The following is a 26,922-nucleotide window of genomic DNA, read 5'->3' on the forward strand; positions in this document are numbered from 1 at the left end:
CGTAGGCAAGAAGGTGCCCTCTTTTGGTTTGTCACCATGAGACAAACTTGGCCATTAGGACAAAAAATAGCTTCTTACGAAGAAAGTAGGGGAATTAACTTAGTTTGTAGATTAAAATTTACCCAATATTCAAGCTTCTAAAAGAGCAACCGAAAGCACTTTGTCCCGTGCTGATGTGGTAACTGGCCCATTTGCCAGTGGGCTACCTCGTCTCCTGATGAGCCTTTGGGACCTGCCCTCATAGCTTGATATGGAGCCTTTTAGAGGAAGTTAATTTATAAATCCCTTTTATTTATTAAAACGAAAGACTTTCAATGAATTCTTAAAACAACATATGATTGTATTACTTTGCTATTTTACATGACTCTTTTCTAGTTGAGTAGCAAGCAGGGTCTTTTAAAATGCCTCCTTTGTTCTTTGAATTATTAAACAGGTCTTTCTCTGCCTTGGAGCAGGACTCTTATCTACTTGCACAGACAAGTTTTTGTTGTTATTTTTTAGCAACGTTACTGAAGTATAATTTATATACCATGCATTGCAGTCATCTTAAGTATACAGTTTATCGATTTGTTGGTTGTGCAGTCATTATCCCAATCCAGTTTCAGAACTAGATTCCGTCCCCCCCCGCTGAGGTCTTTCCGGTCCTTTTACGTTTGATCCCAGTTTCCACCTTAGCCTCAGACACGCACTGATCTGCTTTCCGTGTCTCTAGATTTGCCTTTTCTGGACATTTCATATAAATGGAACCATACTGTGTGCAGCCTTTTATGTCTGGCTTTTTTCACTTAGAATCCTGTTTTCAAGGTTTATCCATGTGGCAGTATGTATCTATCTGTATTTTATTCCTCGCGCTTGCTGAATAGTGTCCCGTGTATTAACATACCACGTTTGTGTGTCCGTTCATTGACCGACGTGTTTTTGAGGGAAGCCTAGTACCTCCGTCATCTGGTATTGATTTTCCATTTCCTGTAATAAACTTCTCTTACAGATTGAGATGGGAACTTTCTTCTCAGGTGAGAATAGGAAATGGCAGGAACCGTGGTAGAAGGGTGATTGGGCTGGCGCTCCGGGACGGTGGTGCCGCTGGCTAGCTCCTCCCTGCCACTGTGTCTAACTGGGTCGGGGGAGGCAGGGGCTGGGATTGAGTTTAGACTAGAGGCATGGTTACCAACCTTGTTTATCTTCAATGGCCCTTATGTTTTTGAGAGAGATTGTTGTAGAAACAATTTGCATTCAGCAATAAAAAAAGGTCAAATTACTGGTATGTGCAAAAACACGATGAACCTCAGAAACATTATGTTGAATTAAATAACCCTTCCTCTGAAGAACAGATATGATTTCATTTACATGAAGTTCTAGAATAGCTGAAACTAAGGTGAAAAAAATCACACCACTACTTGCTTCTGAAGGAGGTTGGAGTGGGGACTGACTGGAAAGAGGCACAAGAGAATTTTCCACGATGGGGGTAATCTGGATAGGGGATTGCACATACATTTGTCAGAACTCATTGAACGAGAACGGTACACTTAAAATTTGTACGTTTTATTATGTGTAAATCTTACCAAAACAAAAGGAAACATTGACCAATGTTGAACTCTGGCTGACGTGTTATGCATGCTGGTGTGTTAGGGACAAAGTATATAGATGTCTGCATCTTACTCTGAAATGCTTGAAAATAGCGGCCCTCAAACCTTTTGGTCTCAGGACCCCTTTGTGCTCTTAAATATTGGAAAGCCCAAAGAGCTTTTGATTGTGTGGATTATAGCTGTTGACGTTTCCCATGCTAGAAATGAAAACAGAGAATTTAAAAATATTTGCTAAAGCACTGGAAAAAATAATAAACACCATTAGGTGTTAACATAAATAACATTTTTGTAGAAAATGATTGTTTTCTGCAAAAATGAGCAGAGCGGCATTGTTCTCCACACTTGCAAATCTTGTCTACTGTTCAGCTAATGTTTGGTTGGAAGACAGCTGGATGTTCACCTCTACTTTCTTCGGCCGCGGTGTCACACGTCTGCAGAATGTCACCATTCACTCTTGAGAGAGTGGAAATGGAAAAAGGAAAATAGCCCCTTAGTATTATTTTGAAAATAGTTTTGCCATCGTAGACCCCCAGAAGGTCCTCAGGGACTCCCAGGCTCTCCAGCTCACTTTGAGAACCACTGCTTAAAAATAAGTAAGATAGATGGATGAATGGATGAATTTGTGTTGAAGTAAATATACCAAAGTGTTATTTGTCGCATCCAGGTTGTGGGTTCATGGGTGTGCACCACATAACTTTTCAATTTTTCTATATATTTGAATTTTTTTCTGTTGTTTACAAAATGAGAAAAAATGTGTTTATTTAAAGAATGACCACCATGACTTTATTCATGGGCAAATAAATACTTTTAAAAATATTGAAGACAACTTTTGGAATGAAATTCCAACATATGGTACAACATGCATGGGCCTTAAAAACGTTTTCCTAGGAAGCAAGACACAAAGAACCACCTGTTGCGATCCCATTTATCTGAAATGTGCAGGTAAATTCATAAAACAGAGGAGTGGAGTAGTTGTTGCCATGGAGATGGAAGAATGGATCCTCACAGCTAATGGGTGTAAGGTTTTTGAAGGAGTAATGAGCATGTTCCAAAATTAGAGAATGATGATGTGTTCATCAACTTGGTGAATGCACTAAAAACGAATGAACACATTTATTGTATTTTGTTTTTTAATTTTTAAGATTTTACTTTTAAATCTCTACACCCAACGTGGGACTTGAACTCGCTACCCCGAGATCACGAGTCTCACACTCCACCAACTCAGCCAGCCAGGCACCCCAGTGAACACTTTTATTTGTTTGTTTACTTACTTATTTTTTTGTTTGGATGCCAAGTGTCTTCTGTACTTTCTTTTATTATCACTATAGTCTTTGCATCAAGATACATAGCAATGATAGCAGGTTTCTTTTTAAAGCTTAGTATTAAGTATTAAATATCTTTCCCCATTTTAATTTTACATGACCGTGCCAAGGAAAAGAAAATTAAAAGTCAGGTTAAAAGAAAATTAAAAGTCATGGAAGCCTGAACACACTTCCATGATTATCTGGGCTATGTAAAAGTTGGTGGCTTTGTTCTTCTAAAAGCAGATCCAGGCCCTAGAAAGATGGGACCAGGTTCTAACTGTTTTTGAAAAGTGTGCTACAAAAATGGATGGCCTGTTATAAGCCAGATAACAAAGTAAGGATGGGGGTAAGGAAGGGACATTTTCTTCTGGAAACAGGATTTCTGAAGAGTCCCAGTCCATCATTTTTTCCCAAAATGGCTGGAGGAGGGGTAAAACCTCAACATGAGCTTCGAAGTGCTGTCTCTGTGAGGGGACGGTCCCCCCTTGCCAACGACGGGGACTACTGAGGCGGGGCATGTCTGATTTGGACCCTCCCCATCCTCCTCAGCTAGGGAAATGGGTAGTTTATCGCCCAGTGGGTATGGAAGTGGGCTGAAGCTTGGTTTGTACTGAATTCTCTAAGAGGTTTCTTCTAGAAACAGGCAACTCAGACTCTTCCTCTCATGTCAACAAAGAAGTTATTTTTAAAAGCACTTGGGAAGTTCCTCCTCCACCCCTCAGGTGGGAAGGCTCAGAGAAAGGAGTCATCAGTACAGCCCCCCTCTAGGCCATAACGGAATTCTCGAAGGTTGGAGACCCCGTAGAAGTGGACAGAGGCTGCTGCCACCACCAGGACGTGGAAAATCTGATGAGACTGGAACCATATGTCACATTTTCCAGGAAAGGAGCATTCAGGAATTTGAGCAGCCTAGAGGCCAGCTCCGGTGACATACATCACGGCCATGAAGAAGAAGCTGCCCGTCTGGCCCACTGTGGTGGCCTTGACAAAGCCCTGAGCAATAGTGAAGTGCATGGTGGCCACAACACTGCTCAAACCAAGTCCCGGGAACACTCCTGCTGTTGTCTGCCAGTGCTTAGGAGTGGCCGACCAGTCCTGCTATGCCGCAATGATGGCAGGAATGCCCAGGACACAGATGGTGGAGAGGTGGATGAGCCGTGGCTGTGGGGAGCAGTAGAAGGAGTAATAGAGCCAGGGGACAAAGCTGCCCATAATCAGTAGAGCAATCCCTGAATAACCCAGTTTGGAAAAAGTCTGAGAGACTTTCTCTGAATGACAATAGACGGCGTGAAAGAGCCAGGAGAAGCTGAGACAGAGCACTGCACCCAAAAAGAACATCCCACAAACCACCTTCTCTGGCAGAGGGGCCATGAAGTACATATTTGGTCTGAGCACGGTCAAGATTCCCAAAAAGAAAAACAGCACAAAACCAAGCAGATGGGTCCAGATGTTGCCAGTTTCCGTACAGATGCGGGAAACGCTCTTGAAGCAAACCTGGCAGGAGGGCACGGGTGGTCCATGGCCATGTAGCAAGTAGTCGTTGTCCTAGGCCGGGCTGGGACATATGGGATGACCCTCTAGCATCCCTCCCAGACCTTCTGCACAAACTCCTCTGCATCTTCTCCATGGAGTGGTCGGCTTGGAGGGGAAGGGCCTATACCCGCTCCTCCTCCTCCTCCTGGGGTGCTGGGTGTGCTTGCTCTCCTTCAGTCTCGGCTGGGTGGACCGTTACTCGTTTGCCTTTTCTTCTAGCAGGGGTCCCAGTTCCGCCAGCTCCAGTGTGTCCATTTCCCTGTCACTGGCAGGAGCTGCATTGCCCTGTGCCACCCCAGAACCTTTGTGAGAAGACATCTGGCTGGTACCTCAATACCCTGCAGCTTCAGCCTGGGGAAAGGTTGGGGGGGGTGTCAGCCCCAGGGGACAGAGACCTCCCTGTAATGGTAAACAGGCCTGTGGACGGGCTCTGCTGGGGCCCGCAGTCCCCCGCGCTACATCCTGTGGCCAAGCGGCCCCGTATCTTTGGCTACCCTCGTGAACACTCTTAAAGGGAAAATTTCATGGCATGGAGATTATGTCACAATAGAGCTGTCATTTAAACAAGTACTTAAAACGCTTCTGGTTTTCAACATTTTCTTTAGGAAGCCTGACTTGGGAAGCACTGGACTACATGCTCTTCAAGATCTAAATATGTCAGTGTCTAGAAATTTCACAATTTGCTATCTTCTGTCTCTTCTGTATATAGTAAATGAGAGAATGGTTGGGAAAATGGCCTGCCTCTCCAGCTTGCCCTCTAGCTTGCCAGATCACTGTCTCTGAGATTATCCTGTTAAGACCTTTTTTCCTGTTAACATTGTATGAGTCAGGGACTACAAACACAAATGCCCACAAGGGCCAGGAAGTGAATGAGCCATCTGTAACATGTATTTTCCTCATTTTGATAAAGTCATGGTTACAGAGAAATTTTTTTTATTGTGAAAAACCATGTAAACATAAAACTGCAATTGATGTGGCCTGAGTGATGGATGGAAAGGCCATAGGGAGTGGTGGAATGTTTGCTGGCTCTAAGGGTGGGCACCCGTCACTCAGCTTCAGGTGATTCTTGGTGTTTGGGAATGTGAGCCCAGTGTTAACGAGATTGGGCATATCTGAAGAATTGGAAGAAATCTGAACTAATATGTGAGCTCCACTTTTAAATTTTGCTTCAATTTATAGTTTAATGTCTGAGTTCAAGTATTAGTTATTCTGGGGAGATGGGTTTAGGCTAGGTTAAATCTAGTTTAAAAGTGAGTCTTGGATGAAGGATTGTGTTGTGCTGTTTGCCACAGGTCAGCTTCTGGCACAAGGAAAGTATTTTTAGTGTTCTAGCTCTTACTGTGTACTCTCTGCCCTGTGCTGTGTTTAAAGTCACAGGACCATAAAAATATAAATGAATATAAAATCTAAGACTGCCTGTCAAACCCCAGAGGTACAGATGCATCTAGTAGACAGTTAACTTTGAGTTAGGAGGAGCTTGGGCAATTATTTTAAATGATCTTATCTGGGAGATAGAGGATCGATTCTCCATTTTGTGAAATTCTTGGACTTGAAGTCATTCTTAGCTTTATAGTCTATCTCAGACTACACCCCTTAAATTCAGCATACTTTGTTGGGGTGGGGCTGTTTTCATAGGGGGAGTCTGGAGGAGATGAAAGGGATAATTTAACTATAAGTTGATTTGGTTGTAGTTGAAATAAAATTATAACTTTAAGTTAGACTGAGGAGGCCTGTCTCTGTACTTTTGTTTAAAGTTTCTAACCTACACATTTGACCTTACATTACGTGCCTCCTACTTCCCTTCCCCAGTATTAGTGTGTATATGTGCACGTGTGTGTGTGTATTTGAGGTGGTGAAGAAAAGAATAAACGCACCCCCTTTAGAACCTTCCCCCCAACGCACACATTCACACATGAAGGTACGGCTTGGGCAGCCATCTTGCCCCCTTGAGCCTGTTCCTGCTCTCAGATTTCCATCTATATTTGATCTGATCTATAAGGGTGTTGGCAAATAGCTTTATGGTTCTTAAATGCCAATCACTTCTGCTTCTAAGCCAGATTGAAATAGAATTTGTATTTATTAGAGGTGTAGTGCTTCTGCTGAGATACATTCCCTGAAAAGTTGGGGAGTTATTCTTTTAGGCTTAACACCTCACTTTTTGAAATTTGACTGTATTTCCAGGCCTCCTTCCAGGAAAAAAAATCCCACACCCAGAGATAACCACTGTCAATTCCCTAGTGTTTATCCTTCCAGACCTTGTGGGTTTTTTGTTTGTTTTTCTTTCTTTCTTCTTCTTTTTTTTTTTTTTTGTCATGATGAGTATATATGTTTTTTCATTTAATAGATTATGAACACCTTTTTAGGCCCCAAAATATTCATCTGCAATGTTTTTTAGTGGCTGAATGGTGTTTCATTGTGTGGGTGTACTATTGTTTATTTAATCCCTTTTTCTTGGTTATTGAGAATATTTCATGGTGTATTTTGCGTAACTTTAAGGTGTTTCTGTGCCCTTGTTCTGTTCATCCCTATTACCGTACTGCAGGGTGGCTGCTTTCTCTGAAAATGCTCCCCCTCCCTCTCCTTCCTGACAGAAATAACCATCAACCCTGAGAATCTCTCAGCAGGACTCTTGAAAAAAAGAGGCAATTGGGATTGCCACATTAGGCACCCCACCTCTTTGCCACACCCTGCCAACCCTTGATAAGGGGTGTGTGGAGGAAGGAGGTGAGCAGGTACGCAGCTGAAAAGCACCCTTTGTTCTGTGCCCTGGGCTGCTGATAGGAATGCTCCCTGCATTTTCACGTGTGTCCCTACAGCCTGCAGAAGGGCAGGAAACTCAGTGGATGGTGTTTGACACACCCATCGGCAGCGTGCACACCTGAACTGAGGCCCCAGCTTGCCTGTCTGTGCTGTGCCTGCTGGTTGACAGACCCCCGAGGCTACGCTTTGCAGTGATGTGAGCAGGTGAATGCGGTCCCTTAGCTTTTTGTCGATCCGGACGCAAGGAGAGCATTGAGTGTTATGAAAGGTTATAATTCCAACTGTGAGTCTGCACCACATGTGATGGGGAGCTGTGTGGATGCATTTCCTTTGAATTACAAAAGAAAATACTGGTATGACTTGGTTCATGGAAGGAAGAGCTGATTCAGCTCGCTGGAAAGCAATTGAAATACTTTCACATCAAGTCCAGAGATGATCTCTGCAGCTTTACGTGTCGGTTTGATCAGTTGTGGGGTTTCTGTGGTTCCATTTAGCCCACCCCTGTGCTGCTGGCTGAACGCGTGGTGGAGGGGCTGGTCGAAGACATGAGGACCTCGGTTATGTTTGAAAAACTGAATCAGTCATAAGACTCCCTCCCTTCAGCGGAAAGGGGAGGCTGCCCCTGTGGCATCCGCATCCACCCGCCACGTTCTGGCTTAGAGCTCCAGGCCCTGGCCCCCAGCCTCCTTAGCACTCCCTCAAGCTGGTCCTCTACTCATTGGACAAGTCCTGAGCTTTGGAGTTCTTAATTTTTTCCCTCACGAGAGACCTCGGCGGAAGGCCCAGTTATCAATTCAGCCTCTCTCTTGTCCTTGACGTTGTCCTTGTGCGGTACCTGAGAACCAGCAGGCAGGTGGTGCTGGGGAAACTCACCTGTGGCATGCGTGTCTTCCTGCAGTTGCTTCTTTTTTTTTCTCTCTCTCTAAAGCATTTTATTAGAATCCTTTTGACAAGACCAAGTATTTGATTACAATAAAGAAGTCAAAGTGGTCTAAATGATATTTAAGTATCTCAAAATTTCTATGCAGTTTTTTTTTTCTCCAGTAAGTTGAAAGCTGCTCACAGATTAATGCAGGACAGCTAGATGAAGTTCCTAGGATTTGCTCAACACCAAATAGGACACATCCTCTCGTTAGCAAAATCCATAGGAGCCAGGGAGAAAGGACATGGCTCTTCACTCCTACAGTTGCTTCTTAGTGCAGCCTACCAGAGACCTCTTGATTACAGTTGAGCTGGCTTGGCCAGTATGTAGCCAGCTGCTTTTTGCCCCATAGCTTTGTTTGCTTATCTCTTTTTTTTTGTGCTTATTGCTGGCTCCTTGGAGCTATGGGTGTGTTTGTACAATGCTTGAGATGATTGCTGCTGATTGGTAAAATATGGATGAAGTGAGCAGGGCTGGGTGTGGTGTGAAAAATACTATAATCTGCTGGTTCCACCCCAGCCCCCTCCAAGTTCTTTCCTGCAGAGAGAATCTCTTTCTCTTTCCTTCCCTAGAGGGTCCTGGGGTAGCAGCTTTCAGGCTCTTGTAAAGCGAGGGGCAGCCACTCGAGCCTGGTAGCTCTAACTGAGGTCTCGGGTATGCCGCCCTCCCAAATTGACTGGAACATTGACCCAACAGCACTATAGAAACACGATGTTTCAGCCCTTTGTTCTCTGTTGGCTGGGATCACTGGAAATATATCAGTAAGTGAGACTCAGCTGTGTCCCAGGAGTTCCGACTCCTGGGTAGGAGATCCACGGCGGCAAAACAGCCAGCTCCGGTGATGTGTCATCTCTGAATGGCAGCTGGCCTGCCCCTGTTGCATCACAAGGGTTGGCTGCTGTTGGTTTGTGTGTGTACTTTTTTCCCCTCTTTTTTTGTGTGATGTCTTAAAGTCATGGGGACTAGGGGGCAGAAATTAGGAGGGGAGGGCAGGTTTTTCAGCTGGCTCTTGTTGGCCTGTTGCAGTCTCCTGACAAAGCCATCATTGTTTTGAATAAAGCACCAGTTGATTCAGTCTGAATCGCTTCAGTGCTCTGAGACTGGCCGCTTTTCTTCCACCTCAGCCACGTTCCTGGGGGGAGGCGGGAGGACTGCCTGGTCCAGAGGGGAGAACATGCTTGCCTTTGCCCTCTTGGCTCAGCAGCATCTTAGGCGATTAGCTAACCATTCCAGAATAGACAGCTTCCTCCTGGTCAGCGGGCATCCCAGGCCACTCCTGGGCCCCAGCCGAGTCACAGCCATCATGGCCTCCTGGCATGGAGCCTCCAGGAATTAGGCTGCTTGCCTGTGGCCTCAGCCTTACTTGGCACTCTCCTGCCTTGTGCAGGACACCACCTTCTCTACCCATCTGCTGTCACTGCTACCCGGCTGACCTTCAGGCTGCCCTTTTGGCCTGGCATCTGTCCCTGTCATGCATTAACTTCAAGCTACAAAGTTAATCTGAAGAGTGAATAATTCCTCTGGCTGGAGTCCCAAACATAGTCCATCCAGACTGGGAGCAGGAACTCCGTGTTTGGGTTCTTTCTGCTGCTGACTTAAGTGGCACTGGCTCGCTTCTACCCCTCGTTTAGTTTCACATTTGTGAGGTCAGATTAGTCACATCCAGCTGTCTTTGTGGAAATGCCAGCCTTAGGGGTGCGGACAGCAGGAACTCACGTGGTAGTGGAGGTAACTCACCTCAGCGCTGAGAAGATCAGACTCCATTTCCTCATCAAGTCAGGAACTCAGTTTCTCTGCATAGGACCTGGTAGCTCTCCAAATGCAGTGTGGTTGCAGAGTGGCATTTGAAAAGCTTAGTACAAAAGCAGGGTATGACACAAATTTTTGTTAAAGACCTGGGCCCCAGACAGCCAAGTTAAAGTGCTTTTTCTCAAAGACGGAGGTGCAAAGCCAGGAGATTATAGGTGATGGACAGAGCCAGATAGAAAATGGTCTTGTCCACAGGGTTAGTTCTTACTCAGAGTTGGTCTTGGGAACCACCTACATGGTGCATTCTGAGGAGCACAGAAGAATCCGTCAGCGGATCTAAATGACTTCTTTAGTTCAGTCCTCTGAACGGCATTAAACTTGGGCAGCTATTAAAATACGTTTCCAAAAATACCTTTCTTATTTGCCCTTCTCTTAACGCATAGAGCTTCCTTTGATAATAAAGTAGTTTTCCAGATTGCCGTTGTTTACTTTGTTAATCATCTCTAACAAAATTAGCCGTTTTTAATCAAAAGTGGAAATCTCTCTCAAATACATAATAATCTTGACTGGCTTTCTTGAACGTACTGAGTATATAGCTTTCAATTATCTAGACACCTGTTTCCAAATACTATTTATTGTTTCATTATGGTCACTTCCTGATCTTCTTGTACAGCAAAGGTATATTTGCTTCTCTACTCAACCATCTTTGGCTCTCTTGTGAGTCAGTTTTCAGATCTTTAATCATCGTCTCCTCCAGGCTCTTGACTGCTACCTGCTCTGCACTGGATTTGCCGCTTACCCTCCCTGTTTGTCTGGTGCCTCCCGTTTTCTGCTGGTTTGCGTAACTTGTTAAATGGAGTGTAAAATAAGAGTAATTAACTTAGTGAGGGTCTAGAGACTCCGAGTCAAGTACGCAGACTTTTATTAACTGTCTTGAATTATTTTTACTTCTGTATAACAAGCCCTGGAGGGTTGTGAGATAGTGCTGTGCATGTAAACTTTTTTTTACAGAATAACCTTAAGCCATTATTATCCATTTACATCACTGAAAGTTGTTGACAGATTAACTTGAGTGTATAATAGAAATTATCCGTGAAAAAGGGCAAAGATATTACACTCTTAATAAAATTACAATGTATTCTTATTTTTGAAATGTGTCCAAAAAAAAAAAACCCCTCACAAAACTCCTAAATCAACATGGTAAACTCTGAATATTATTTTCTATTAATTATGAGATGGAAATTCCCTTTTTCCCTTTTTCAAAACAGAAATAGTTTTGTGGAGGTTCCTCTCCAGCTCTCCTCCTCATTGTATAGAAATACATAGTCACTGGCAGGGCGTCTGGGTGGCTCAGTCGTTTGAGCATCCAACTCTTGATTTCGGCTCAGGTCATGATCCGAGGGTCGTGGGAATGAGCCCCAAGTCAGGCTCCGTGCTGAGCGTGGTGCCTGCATGGGATATTCTCTCTCTCTCTCTCTCTCTCTCTCTCTCTCTCTCTCTCCCTCCCTCCCTCCCTCCCTCCCTCCCTCCCTCTGCTCCTCCCCACCCCCCAAAACAATAAATAAATAAAAAATAAAAAGAAGGGCACCTGGGTGGCTCAGTCGGTTAAGTGTCTAACTTTGGCTCAGGTCGTGATCTTGTGGTTTGTGCGTTCAAGCCCCATGTCAGGCTCTGTGCTGACAGCTCAGAGCCTGGAGCCTGATGTGGATTCTATGTCTCCCTCTCTCTCTGACCTTCCCCCACTTGTTTTCTCTCTCTCTCTCTCTCCCTCAAAAATAAATAAACATTTTTAAAAATTAAAAAAAAATGTGTAGTCATTGTCAAATGGAGAATTCAGACATTTTAGAAGATAGGAAGAAAAGAGCGGAATCCTCTGAAACACTCTTTGTGGAGTTATATACCCTGTTATTTTGTTATTGTGCCTTTTTATTTTTTTTTCTGTACCCTTGTAGGTAAAAATAGACCCGCACTGTCATTTTCAGTCATCTTTTGAAGAGTGAAAGTTTTAAATTTTGATGAAGTCCAGTGTATCCATTTTTTTTTGTAGTTCATGCTTTTTGTGACCTATTTAAGAAATCTGTACCAAACCCAAGGTTTCCAAAGTTTTCCTATATTTTCTTCAAGAAGCTTTATAGTTTTAACTCTTACATATAGGACAGTGATCCATTTGGAGTTCGTTTTTGTTTATGGTGTGAGGAAAGGATTGAGATCCAACTTAAGTAGTACTATGGTGAATGTTCTTGTTCATTAGCAGTTCTCATTCCACTTCTTTAATTCTTTTATTAGGATAAATTCTTAGAAGTAAAACTATAAGGTAAACTATATACTGAACTCTTTGATATGTGTTACCAGACTGGATTTCAAAAGTTATACCAACTAGAAAAGACAACCCCCAGAATGGGAGAGAATATTTGCAAACCCTGTATCTAATAATGGATGTGTTATCTAGAATATATCAAAAAAACTACAGCTCAGAAAGAGAAAGACAACCTAGTTAAACAGTGGGCAAAGGACTGGAATAGATATTTCTTCAAAGATACAGGGATGACCAATAAACACATGAGAACACATGAGGTTCCATGCCATTAATCATTAGGGAAATGAAACTTGAAACAACCACACAGATACTGCCTCACACCCACTAGGATGTGACCAGCGTTGGCAAGGATGTGGAGTGATTGGATCCCTCTGTACATTTCTGGTGGGAATGTAAGATGGTGCAGCCACTGTGGAAATCACTCTAGTAGTCCTCAAAAAGTTAAACATACACGTACCATTTGCCCCAGGAGTTGGCATTCCTAGGTGTCTATGCAAAAGAAATGAAAGCATCTGTCTGTACAAAACTTGTACACGAATGTTCATAGCAGCATTATTCAAAATAGCCCAAAGGTGCAAACAACCCAAATGCCCATCCGTGAATAAATAAATAAACGAAATGTGATGGATCCATATGATGGAATATTGTTCAGCCATAAAAAGGAAGAAAATATTTGCTGTCACATGGATGAACCTTGAAAACATTATGCTAAGTTGAAACCAGTCACAAAAAAACACATATTATGTGATCCCATTTATATGAAATGTCACATTTAGAGATAGAAAGTGGGTTAAGAGTTGTTCAGGATTGGGAGGTGATGACTGAGGGGATGGCATGTCTTTTTGAGGTAATGGGAACGTTGTAAAATTGATTGTGGTGATAGTTGCACAATTCTCTGCAATTAGACTAAAAACCATTGAACTGTACACTTTAAATGGGTGAATTGTGTGGTATGCGAATTACATCCCAATACAGCTGTTAGCGAAAAAGAAAGAAAAAGTTGCATCAGTCAGTATTCCCACCAGCAGTATATAAGAGACCCCACTCCCTGCATCCTTTCCAAGTCTGGGTGTCCTTACTGTAATTTGAAAGTTTAATTCGACTCTACTGGGGTTTAATATGTAAACAATAAAATTCACCCTTTTACATGTACACTTCAACAGTTTTAACAAATGTATACACGTATATAACCACTGTAGTCAAGATACAGAACATTTCCATCAGCCCAGAAGGTTCCTTTGTACCTTTTCCAGGCATTCTTCCCGTCCCCCATCTGCTCTCTCACTGTAGATTAGCTTGGTCTTTCCTTGTGTTTTGTATAAATGGAATCATACAGTATGTACTGTTTTTGCTTGATTTCTTGTGCTCAGAATGTTTTTAAGATTCATCTGTGTTGCTGTATGTATCAATAGTTAATATTCTGTTGCTCGGATATACCACAGTTTGTTTTATCCATTCCCCTGTCCATAGACAGCTGGCTTGTCTTCATTTTGTCGTTTTCATCTTCATTGTGGATAAAGCTGCTCTGAATGTTCATGTACAAGTCTTGATTGGACATGTGTTTTCATTTCTCTTGGGTAAATGCTGGGTCATAGGCAAGGATATGTTTAACATCATAAGAAGCTGCCAAACTATTTTCCAGAATGACTGTACTTAAAAAAAAAAAAATCATGTACCATTATTACTGTGCTTTTAAAAATCTTCGTTAATCTGATAGGCAAAAAATGGTATCTCAGGTGTTTTAATTTTCATTTCTGTGCTCTCTAGTGAATGTATTGTTCCCTGAATTTGACCATTTATTTGGTATTTGAGAATTTCCTTTTAGTTCTTTTCTTTTTTAAGTTGGGAAGTGGGTCTTTCATTTTCCATTTTTTCCCAACATTTTTATGATTAAAAATTTTAACAGAGAAAATATGAAATAATGGTGCAGCCATCACGTTTAAAGCCATCACCTGCAGTTGATATTTGTTAACTTTTGCCACCCTTGCTCTAGGTACCTGTCTCTCTTTTGTATGGTTCAGAAAAAAAGTTGGAGACATCATGACATTTTATTCCTAAAAATATATTTACTTTCATAACCATTATGTCATTTTCATGCCAAAGAGAATAATCCTTTCACCTTTTCCCCTTGCCATTGACGTTCGGAAGTGACAGGGCCAGTTGTCTTGAAGAACGTCCCGCATTCTGTATTTGTTTTCTTGTGGTGGTGGCTAGCATGTTTCTCTGTCCCCTGTATTTCCTGTAAACCATGCTGGGCCTAGAAGGCATTGATAACATTTAGGGTCAGCATTTTTGGTGGGTGTGCTTCACGGATAGTCCCATCAGAGGTACATAATGTCAGCTTGTCCCACTGTTAATGATGCCAAATTTGATCATTTGGTTTAGATAACTGCCAGATCTTTTCATTGTAAAGATAATTATCTTTAATTAGATAGTTAATTAGCAGGTAGTTTGAGGAACTTAACCGATTTTTCACAATCTCTCCCTCCATTTGGCACTTACCTTCTAACTTTGTTTATTGATTTTTTGATTTAGAAGAGAGTTTTTACTTTTTAAAGCCAAACCACTAATAGTGGAAGACATATCCTTCACAAACTTCCTTGTTCTCAGCCCTGCTCCCCCTTCCTCTTCCTCTCTCTTTCTCTCTTGTCTTTCTCCTGCTCTACTTCAGAAATGAGGATGACAAACCAGCTCTTCCTCCCATTCTTTCATCTTTTTTGGGTGACAGATTCAGGAGATTGACCCTTAACACAGGCACAAACTAACTGACTTCTCTGTAGCTCTCTTATCTTTATCCAAGGACTTGACTGCTGTGCCTGACCCCATCCCACTGGCAAGGGGGAGCTTGGATCCTGAGATTTCCAGATAATCAGTGTTCTTACCTTCACTTCTTTGCTCAGCAAAGCTAAGTATGGAGGACAGAGGGGACCAGAGCCAAACCGCTAATACTTTGAGAAAGACCTCTTTATTCCATCTGCTAAAAAACCTTTTTCTCTACATCCTCTTTCCCTAGTTAATTCCTGCCCATCCTTGGGGCCTCAGCTCCGGCATCCTATCTGAGGAAGATGCCCTGGATCCACTGATGACATTGAATGCCCCTTTCGCGTGTTTCCATACCCTGCACATGTGCCTTAGCTCCTTCAAAGCTGCCTTTCTCAGTTTGTGATGTCCTGACATCATTATCATCCAGTTCTCAGTGCAGAGCCTGTCACATCACAGGCTCTTGGTACATGTTGCTGGGATATTTCTTTTCCTGGCCTGCAGATGATTTCTGCCCTATGGTCCTGGTCGTGAAGGCAAGCTGGAATTGCAGCCTCTTTTTTTTTTTTTTTTTTTTTTTTAAATCAAAAGACATGTTTTAATCTGTATCTTATAAATAATTGAAGGATTAAAACTCTTTGGCCATCCCCTCTTTAACTGTGCCAACTGCCTTAAGTCTGGCTTCTCCGCATTCTAGAGTAATTATTTCTCCCTTAGTACCTTTCTTACTCTTTATTCTCGTAGGCCTATAGTATTGTGGACTTTGAGCTGAAACAGGCTTAGCACTCAGCTATACCACCAGATATACAAACCCACAGGCTGCCCACTTTCTCCTGGAGCATTGCAGTGTTTAGAACATCAGTCTACTCTCTAGCCTAAGTGGTGCCTTATAAGGGACAGTGCTGTGAAGTGTGCCCCAGAGCTGATGTGAAGGAGGGGAATCAGCCCCCAGACAGCACTTCCTTGCTGAGGGAGCTTCTGGGTGTGTGTGTGCAAGTGATGGGAGGCTGTGAAGCCCCCCAGCTTCAGTTCCTGTTGAAGGGCTATTAGACTTTGCTGCTATGTAGATACTCTATGGTGGAGAGTGAACCAGCGCTAATAAAAGAGAAACACAGTTGTATCTGTGCCACCTGTACTGGTGGGAATCGATTGCATTTTCATTGAAGAACCGCGTATCTCATCTCTAAATGGCAGTTCTCTCCAGCTCTCAAGGACCTTTGCTCATCACCCACCCTAACAGTCAGGCTCTCTCTTTGTCTCCTGACTCCAGTTGCTGGGAGGCTTGGCTGCTGTGGCCTGGAGGCCTGTCGTTGTGCTTTTTCATAGCACAAAGAGTCAGAACGGTTCTGAACGTCACGGGGAACGTCAGAAGAAGGCATAAATCCATTTTATTGAGAACCTCCTATGTTCCAGACACTGTTAATCCATCTAAGTACCTCGCTTCATTTAATTCTTACCATAGCTCTGTGAAATAGGTTGTTTCTTCCCCCCAGAGAAAGAGACGTTCAGAAAGGCCAGATGTCTACCCAAGGCTGCAGAGCTGGCAGGCAGGAGGGGGACACAGTCTCTCTCCCCACTCCTGTGGCCAGTGGCGGATAACAGGTGATAATGACAGTGCTTCTCATTAGAAGGGCTGCTCTCGTTCTTGGGAGCGAGCCCATAGTGGGAGCCACACTGTGTTTCCGCCTGGCCTGAGATTCTGTTGGTAGATGAATTTTTGTGACTTGAATTTCTCACTGTGGCACCGTGGACGGGATCAGATTTCCTCAGTAAAATCTGGGATTTTGACTTAGGGAGAATGGATGTTACTCATCTTTATGCCAGGAAAGCGGATTGCGCTCCTGCAATAATAGAAAGACTCTGAAACTTGACAGGTAGAAAATCAGCGTAAACGGTTGGCTTCAAGTTTCATTCATAGGAACTTCCCTCCCTACTCTTTTCCTTCCCTTCCTCCCAAACACACACTGGCTCTCAGAGACCTGCGGGATGAGAAAACACAAAATCTCCTTGCCGTTTGGTTCAGTCTTTCGTACCACAAGTTCTTCCCGCCCGGCTGAGTTGTTGGCTTCATTTGGGAATGTGGAGGGGAAAAGAAATCAGTGTACCAAAGGTTTCGGTTTTGAGAAAATAAATATCCATCACTTACTTTTTCTTTTGACTTTTTCCTGCTCTGTGGTTTGTTAAATGATTTGTGCCTTAGATATGCTCATTTTATTTTTGTCCGTTTTCCCAGGAGGCCCTGAAGCAGAGGTAAATGAGAGATAAGTTACCCTGACCTTGATTTTTATAGCCCCGTGGTAACTAAGGTGTGTTTATCCTCCCGTGGAGCTATAAAAACACACTCTTCTTTTCAGGCGTCTGCCACGGCCGTTGAGGTGGGAAATGCCTGTGCAGCAGGGTTCATACTGTGTAAAGGTCTGAGGCTAAAACTGGGATATGATCCTGAACTCAAACTTCATCTTCTGCCACTGTCTTTAAGTTTGATTTCATGAATAACAAATTGTTGCTTTCGACAGAAAGGCCAGAGTGAAAATGAGCATATCACGAAGAAAAAAATGTGGGTATTTTGAAGGCTGATAAAGATGAAATACGTCCATACGTCTCAGGAGCCTGTTGGCAGAAGGGCTGTCTGTGCGTCCCGTACTCAGGGCGGCTTGGAGATCTGCAGTGTTTCTGAAATAGACACCGGTCTGAGATGATCTCGCTTGCCTTCGTTTTCATGAGTGAGCCCTGGCTCTCCTGCCATCGCAGACTTCTTACTTGGGTGGCTGACAAGTTGATGAAAACGCATGCATGGGAGGAGGATAAGAAGAGGGAAAGATTTAGGGTGACAGCTGATTCTCTGTAGCAGATGGCGGGGAGATTGTCTTTAGCAGGGACAGGTAAAACGCATTTCATTTTGGAATTTCTCTTATGTGAGGAGGGCTGTACAAAGTTTTTTTGTTTGTGGTTTTTATTTTTATTTTTTAAATTAAGTTTTATTTTAATAGTTAACAGAGTGTTGTATATAGTCTCAGGTATACAATATAGTGATTCAAGAATTCCATAGATCACCCAGTGCACGCCAGATAAGTGCACCCCATAATCCCTGTCACCTAGTTTTCCCATCCCCCCCCCCCTTCCCCTCTGGTAACTTTATCAGTGTGTTCTCTGTAATTAGGAGTTTCTTTCTTGGTTTCTTTTCCTCTCTCTCTCTCTCTCTCTCTCTCTCTCTCTCTCCTTTCCCTTTGCTTGTTTGTTTTGTTTCTTAAATTCCACATATGAGTGAAATCATATAGTATTTGTCTCTCTGACCAACTTATTTTACTTAGCATTATACCCTCCAGTCCATCCATGTTGCTGCCAATGGCAAGATTTCATTCTTTCTTATGGCTGAATAATAGTCCATTGTATGCATATCTCACATCTTGTTTAAATTTTTATTTATTTATTTTTGAGAGAGAAAGAGAGAGGGCAGGAGCATGAGTGGGGAGGGGCAGAGGGAAAAGGAGAGAGAATCCCAAGCAGGCTCACACCCAGCACAGAGCCCGATGAGGGGCTCGATCCCCACGATGGTGAGGTCATGACCTGAGCTGCGATCAAGAGTCAGATGCTTAACCAACTGAGCCACGCAGGCGCCCCTATGTTCCACATCTTTATCCATTCATGTGTCAGTGGACACATGGGCTGCTTCTATATCTTGGCTGTTGTAAACAGTGCTGCTATAAACCTAGGGGTACATGTATCCTTTTGAATTAGTGTTCTTGTATTCTTTGGATAAATAGTAGTGCAATTGCTAGATCATAAGGTACTTCTGGTTTTTTAACTTTTTGAGGCACCTCCATACTGTTTTCCACAGTGGCTGCACCAGTTTGCATTCCCACCAGCAGTGCACTAGGGTTCCTTTTTCTCCACATCCTTGTCAACACCTGTTGCTTCTTGTGTTGTTTGTGCTTTTTAAAACAACATTTTTTTTTTAATTTTAGAGAGTTGGGGAGTTAGGGAAGAGGGGCAGAGAGAGAGAATCTTAAGCAGGCTCCATGCTCAGTGTGGAGCCAGTTGCGGGGTTTGATCCCACAACTCAGGGATCATGACCTGAGCTGAGATCAAGAGTTGGACACTCAACTGACTGAGCCACCCAGGCACCCCTATTGGTGTTTTTAATTTTTTTGTGTTTTGTTTTTGTGTTTTTTTAAATTTTTGTTCAGTTTGTGTTTTTGTTTTTGGTTTGTTTGTTTGTAGATCTATTTAAAGGGCATCTGGGTGGCTCAGTCAGTTAAGCGTCTGACTTCAGCTCAGGTCATGATCTCATAGGTCGTGATTTCGAGCCCCGTGTCAGGCTCTGTACTGACAGCTCAGAGCCTGGATCCTGCTTCGGATTCTGTCTCCCTCTCTCTCTCTGCCCCTCCCTCGCTCATGATCGGTCTCTCTCTCCTTCAAAAATAAATAAACATTAAAAAAAATTTTTTTTAAGATTTTATTTAAATTCCACTTAGTTAAAATACAGTGTAATAATAATTTCAGGTATACAGTATAGCGATTCAACACTTCACACAACACCTGGTGCTCATCACAAGTGCCCTCCTTAATCTCCATCACATCAGCTATTTCCCTCATCCCTCCACCCACCTCCAAAAATCCTCCTCCAAAAAAAAGGCAGAGATGTGTGGTTGTGGTCAGGGTGTTACAGATCCTTCTATTCGTTCTTTTGCTAAACAGTAGCTGGTGTTTCCCCAACACAACCCTACTGTGGGTGCCTCTCATTTATAGTCTTTGGGGCCAACGTCTCCCTTTCTGGGGACGGGTACAATCCTAGACCCATAGAACTGGCAGGAAGTTGGGATAAGCTAATTAAGTTCTGTCTCATCACAAAAAGGAAAAGTGAGCCCAGAGAGAAGAACTGACTTGGGCAGAGATGGCGTCCCACCTAAAGGCACACTGTTTAGAACTCAGACCGCAGTGCTGGGTTCCGACTCCTGGTTTCGTTTAATGTGTAACATACTGTTCCTTTTCATCTAGCTGTGGTCTCTAAAATGAAGCCGACCTGGAAAAAGCTCGAATCGTTAATTTACACAGCTGTGTTACCTGCTTTTACACTGGGGGAGGAGGGAGGTGGAATGGGGGACCAACAGACCGAGAACATGTGGACAGTAACGCATCTATGTGAGCGCCTGGAGCTCCCGCAAAGGAGAGCGTGATACAGACTGAAACACGGAGGACCCCTTGTGCGTCGGGCCCAGTCCGGAGCCCAGAGGAGCGCGGAGCGCAGGATGAGTGGGGCAAGGCCAGGGACCAGGGACTGTGGTAGTCCCGAGTGGGGCTCTCTGGGCAGGAGGGACACTCTGGAGGTCGTTCGGCACATACTCAAGGGCCTGTTGCATGGTGGCACCGTGTGGGGAGAGGTATTGGTGAACAGAATGGATACGGCTACCCCCTCCCAGAAAGTGCACTCTGGTTGTGGAGACAGACAGTTGGCACACACGTCGGGTAGTGGCAGATCGTGGTGGGCACGGGGAGTTGGGAGAGGACACAGCTAATAATTTACACTGAGAGCGGTCCGGGAGGGCTCCTGCCGGGGGCCAATATCCTCAAGATGAAGGCGTTAGATGGGTGATGAAGAGCTTGTTTACGCCAGGTGTGTGCAGCTGGGGGCCTCCACCTTGGTGAGCGCTTAGGGACTCTGTTCTACCCTATGAGCCATGGGAACCCGTGCGGGCCTTTCGGGAGGGGAGAGGTGTGAGCAGACACCGTTGGTGAGGTCATCCTGGCGTGTGGGTAGGGGGAGGCAAGGGAGAGCGTGTGGGGTGTGGAGGGTTCAGGACAAGCCCCTCGGCCGCGAGGAGGAGGAAGAGCTTGCGAAGTGGGGAGCAGAGTAGGCTGGGCAGCGGTGAGGGCGTGGGGCGGGATGGGGGCAGATGTTGGAGGAAGCTCTGTCAGGGGAGATCTGAAAGTGACTGATAGTGCAGAGGCTGTCCGCGTCCTCGGCACGAGCAGTTTTGTGGGCTTATTGAGGCAGAAGCCAGGATCCGTCAGTGTCCACTCTCCATCCTTCCACTTTCACACCTCACCCCATAGAAATAGCACCTCCCAGCTCCCTCTCCACCTTGCCTGTGCTCCGTACTGCTCGGTGCTCCTGGCATAGCACACACGTGGCGCCTGTCTTTCCCCGGAGAATATAAGCTCCATGGGGCCAGGGACATCGTCTTGTTTGCTGCTCTATCATTCGCGGCTAGAACAGTGTCAGATAAGCGGATCAGGATAGTTTCATGAAGAAAGTGGTGTCTCAGCCAGATTAATCTGGGTACAGTGTTCATGCTGTATAGCCCACGTGCAACCTGAAAAGTTTCTAATTCTTTTCATCAATTCATTTCTTTTGTTAAGCACCATTTTACACAACATTATAATAGGTGCTGTGTAGATTTAACTACTGGCTCCAGCTTCTGCCCCAGAAAAGTGAGGATTTGATAGATGCCCCCATACCTACTTAACCCTACTGTCACTACGACCCCAGTTATTGTCAAGGTCGAGGTTTGGGGTTTCAAATTCAATAGAGAGCAGATTCCATGGGTTTTCTTTAATTGTCAAACTGACTTGGGAAAGGAGCCAATGCTTTTAAAGCCTATTTATAGGTCTTGGCTACCTGGAGGGTGTTACCTTATCCTTTGAAATGCATCAGACAGCTTCAGATTTCGGTGCCTTTAAAGTGGGTTAGATAGCTGGCAGTGCCTTGAAAATGACTAATAATGGTCATAACAATAATAATAGTAACAGATTTATTTCTTGCCAGTCTTCATAGGAACTCAGAAACATCTGCGCATCTCTTTCTCTTACATTTGTGGTAGACAGTTTCTATCTAGAGTCCTGACTGCAGGTATGTACTCTGGCTGCAGACCTTTGTTAGTTTACTTCCTCTGTAAGCCAGATGTCTGTAAGGGGTGGAGTTTTTCATACTTTACATAAAAATCTTAACCTCGGTGAATGTTGGAACCTACTAATTACCTTTCTGCGTAGGTGGATAAAAGTGCTAGGAAACGGCAGGATTCTTTGAGGGTAGTTATTCCTGGTGCTGATACAGTAGAAGCTTCTGACTTGTGTCTGTGGCTTAGCCACTTTGATCAAGGTGAGGGCGGCCGTCACCATCGTAGCTACGGGGTTGAGGGGTGGGTGGCTAGGTTGAATGCAGTAAAATGTGGACGGTGTTTGTATTTGGGTGTGTGACTATGTGACTTGCCGATTCTAGCTTTCTAAATTTTCTTTTTACGTTGTTTTAAAACGTTAGTAGAAGTATATGGTTAGAAATGTGAAGGACACAGATGAAGTAAATTATAGAGTACTAGACGGCTTCAGATGTCTCTGACATTTTAAGTAGGGTAAGTGGCTTGAATAAGTGGAGAAACATATACTGGTCTGGGATGGAGATGACCCAACTGGAATGGTCAGCCCTGCCCGCGTTAATTTATTAAGCACGACTCTAATAAAAATACCAGAAGAGTTGTCTTTTGAGATTTGACAATGTGATTGTAACATTGGAACGTGGAAGAGCAAATAGGCAAGGATTCTAACAGTAAAACAAAAGTGATGGAGGCCAACGTTACCTAGATAGCGTATTACAAATTTATAGTTACCAGATCCGTGTGATACTAGCACAGGATTGGACATGAATCAGTGACACGAGGCCCTAGAACAGACCCTGGTGTATATTATAATTTAAGATCTGTTAATGGAAATCTCATAAATTAGTTGGGGAAGGTGAAGCAATCAGATAGCTGGTTGGAATTTATTTTGGTGAGCTCTGTAAAGAAGTAAACGGATTCTTTTCCCCAGAAGAATCAGAGTTGAATGTAAAAAGTGAAACCATTAAAAACATATGCACAAACACCCAAAGAAATAGTGTGTTCAGAAATTGCCCGAAGTACATATGTGGGAATGGGGTGTATGATGAAAATGGTATTAAAAAAATTTTTTTTTTAGAGCGAGAGAGCATGAGTGTGCACATGAGCAGGGGAGGAGTAGAGGGAGAGAGGGTCCCAAGCAGACTCCACACTCAGTGTGGATCCCGACATGGGTCTCAAATTCACGAACCATGAGATCGTGACCTGAAATCAAGAGTCACATGCTTAAGCATCTGAGCCACCCAGGTGTCCCTGAAGAGGGCATTTTGATCCAACAGGGAGGGGCGCCTGGGTGGCTCAGTCGGTTAAGCGTCTGACTTGGGCTCAGGTCATGATCTCACAGTTTGTGAGTTCGAGCCCTGTGTCGGGCTCTGTGCTGACAGCTCAGAGCCTAAAGTCTGCTTCAGATTCTGTCTCCCTGTCTCTCTGCCCCTTCCCGGCTTGCGTGCGCACGCTCTCTCTCTCTCAAAAATAAACAAACGTTAAGAATATATATAAAACTATATTGACACAATAAGATGTCTATAACATAAATGATAAATGAATTATAAAACAGTATTATCCAACATTTAAATATTACGTTTATTCATATATATGAAAATATGTGTATTACAAGGACTTAAGGGTCAACCACGAAGTCGGGGATAATAGTTCACAAGACTGCCCTCACTTCTCACACCAATTATAAGTTGGAGGAGTTCCCGGAAACCATCTTCAGGTTGAATAATTCTATAGAAGGACACCCAGAACTCACTGAAAACCGTTCCACTCTTCATTACGGTGTATTACAGGGAAAAGCTTCTAATTGAGTTAGCCAAGGGAAGGAAGGGGTGCACAGGGCAGAGTCGAAGAGGTGTTCGAAGGTGGCGCCCTTGGTTGTCCTCTTCTGGCGGTGTGACCTCCTTCCCACCACAGTGTGTGACATTGCACGCAGAGAGCACTGCCAGTCAGGGAAGCTCACCTGAGTCGCTGGCGGTCGCAGTTTTACTTGATGACATTCTGCCTGTGTGGCCACTTTCTGGTCTCCAGCCCCTCCTGGAGATCTAGCTGATGCCTTTAGTTATCAGTTCCTCTGGAGGTTGGAACTGACACTGTTTGGTCCAGAGCGCTAGAGTGAATCAGATTGTGTGAGATTCTCCTCTGACCAACGCCCCCAGGCAAACAGAGACACTACTATCAGGCAGGACATTCCAGGGGCGTAGAGGTCACTTCCTAGGAGCTTGAGGGCAAAGGCCAGACTTCTCTTTGGATAGGTTATTTCTTCACTACACAATATTATCACCAAAATTTAGACGACAGTTATTTCTAGGTGGTGGAATTGCAGGTGACTTTGCTTTTGTTTTGTACTGTTTTGTATTGTTTGAATTTTCTTTGAGTGTGGGTGTATAATTTATTTTAAAATCAGTAAGACTAAAAAAGCTAAAAAAGAGATTAAAGGAAACAATCTCTGGATGGGGTAGACGGGCAGGCAGGGACGCTAAAAGAAATTTTAAAGGAAGACCGGTAGATAGGACTACACAAATGGATAACCTGCTTATTTGAAGATATGCTGTATAAAGAAGTAAAACTCCAAAACTTAAGGTAAACGTTTGCGGAAACATCACAAATCAATGTTATGGTGTTACCAACATAAAATAGCAAGAGAAAGACGATGGACATTTTAACGGATGGTGAAAACGGAGTGAGATTTGTAGTCTCGGTAACACTGATATGCCAAAGTCAGTTTCCCGGTGGTAAGATTGTGTCCCAGCCGCAGAGGATGCCGCCCCTGGGGAAAGCTGGGTGAAGTATCCAGGGGACTCTTTGTGCTAGTTTTTGTAACTTCCTGTGAGTCTATAATTATTTCAAAATAAAAAGTTTTTTAAAAGGTGAAGGGCACAGACAGCTCCTACAGTATAAGAGACACATGACTAATGCACAGATTTTTTTTTTTTTAAGTATTAAAGTTTATTAACAAATGGTGCAAATTGAAGTGATACACCCCTGTTTCTTGTTCTAAGTCTGGCCCTGTACCTGGTCCAGAGGAGTCAGAACACCCTGGGATCTGGATCTAAGTTTAGTCTCTTGGCAAATAAACATATGAATCTGGCTTTAAATTTTTTAAAAATGTTTTAACATTTAGTTATCTTTGAGAGATGGAGCATGAGTGGGGGAGGGACAGAGAGAGAAGGAGACACCAAATCCAAAGCAGGCTCTAGGCTCTGAGCTGCCAGCACAAAGTCCAGCGTGGGGCTCAAACCCACAAACCGTGAAATCACGACCTGAGCCAAAGTCAGATGCTCAACTGACTGAGCCACCAGGTGCCCCATGAATCTGGCTTTAAGTGATGCCCTGCCCAGCATCCCTGCTCCTGCCTGAAAGTCCAGTTATGGCTACAGTCTGACGGGCAACAACGGGTTTAAAAACCCAGCGACGTGGCCCGGAACTGACTGCTGTGCAGCAACGTGCCCCAGCATTGGCTGCTACTTCCTCTGCCCTTTCGTGCCTGCCTGTAATCCTCCCTGTGAGGTGGACACCGTCACCATTTTAGAGAAGGTGGAGCTTGGACGGCTCATGTGACTTGTCCAGAAGTGGAAACTACTCTCCTTGCCTTGTTGGGTTGGAAATGGTATAAGCTCGGCGGTGTGTGTCCCCTGGTGGAAGGCCAGGACACAGGAGGGAGTGCTCCCAACAAGGACACAGGTCACCAGCATTTACAGACGGGGTGAAGAAGCCACCACTGCAGCTACTCTGATTTTGCCTGGTTTCACCTCCTTCAACTGGCTTTAATTTTTGATGGTCATGGAAATGATGACTCCCTGCTTTTTTACACAAAACCAATACAAGCCCTCACAAGGATGTGACCGCAAGCATGTCATGCATGAGGGCAGATGCACCCTTATACACAGTGTGCTCTCTCTCACAACCACACACACACCTCACACACCACATACGCCAGCATACACACACACACACACACACACACACACACACACGCACACACACTCGCTCACCTTGTCAGTAGGACAAGACCTGAGACAAGGACCTCAGGAGTCCATATTCCTGCTTTCCCTCCGTTGCCCTCAGAGTCCGCTTCTCCAACAGGACTTTCTTTGAATGTAAAAAATAAAATAGACACCAAGCGAGCCACGAGGAGGATGAATTGCTGGTGTAGGAGAGAGGACCCATGTTTAGGCGTGAGAGCAGGGCCTGGCAATCTCACTGAGCTGCCTTTGGGAGGAGGCTCTGCTTGGGCCGGAGGCCCAGGGCGGAGGCCCGCAGTTGGGCGAGTCCGTTAGACACAATGCCCTCCTCCTGCGGTGCCTGTCGCTGTGCCTGCTCCCCACGCCTTGGCTCCTCAATGAACCTTTGTCTGTCGGGAGCCTGTTAGTTTTGGCTCCTGGCAGCCTGTGGAACCAGGCCCAAATCCTAGGAAAGCCAATAGAGACCGCTCTTTTGAAGAAAAAGAGTCAGAGTCCTGGAAGAGAGACCGGTCTGAGCATTGCGCATCTACTCACTCATTAAAGAAACCACTTAATGAGCATTATCCTCATATTTGAGTCTAGTTCACAAAATTGACTTGCACCAAATCTTCTATCTGCTCATGTGATTAATTGCCTTCCCTGATTAACTAGAAACCCTATAAGTCTTTCACTGTACCTGGTCTCTTTGCCTTATTTATTTTGAAAAAAAAAAAAAAGTAATAATAAATATATATATATTCTTGTATTTAAGCAGTATAAACTAGTAAACAGTGAAAACGAGGTTGCCAACTGAACCCGTTAACTCTCCAGTTGAGCTCTCTAAAGGGAAATCACTGTTTCACTGTTACTTGTTTCTTGTGTGTCTTTCTGAGATTGACAGTCTGTCTCCTCTCCCCCCTCCCGCATCCCGTGTGTCTTGTGCACATATCTCTCTGTTATAAAAACACATGGTCGCCACGCTGTCCATCTTGCACCTTAGTTTTCTTCTCACTTAATACAGCTTGTAGACCTTGCCTGTCAATCGGCGCATAAAATGTGGGTTTGTGTTTTTTTTAAGTGCCCCATAGTGTCCCTCTGTGTGCATCCAGCAGTCGCTAAAGCAGGTCCCTTTGATGAATGTGTAGGTCGTTTCCAGCCTTTTTCTGCCACATCAGCAC

The 26,922-nt window shown here is 44.1% G+C and overlaps 1 protein-coding gene and 1 pseudogene across 2 annotated transcripts in view; one reads left to right on the top strand and one right to left on the bottom strand.

Annotated features, from left to right (window-relative positions):
- MLXIP (MLX interacting protein) overlaps positions 1-26,922 on the top strand; it is a 56,535-nt gene that overhangs the window by 9,589 nt on the left and 20,024 nt on the right. The window lies entirely within an intron of this gene.
- LOC131489408 (adiponectin receptor protein 1-like) lies at positions 3,461-4,785 on the bottom strand (annotated as a pseudogene).

The sequence above is a fragment of the Neofelis nebulosa genome, chromosome 11 (genome assembly GCF_028018385.1).
Source record: "Neofelis nebulosa isolate mNeoNeb1 chromosome 11, mNeoNeb1.pri, whole genome shotgun sequence".
Taxonomy (NCBI): Eukaryota; Metazoa; Chordata; class Mammalia; order Carnivora; family Felidae; genus Neofelis; species Neofelis nebulosa.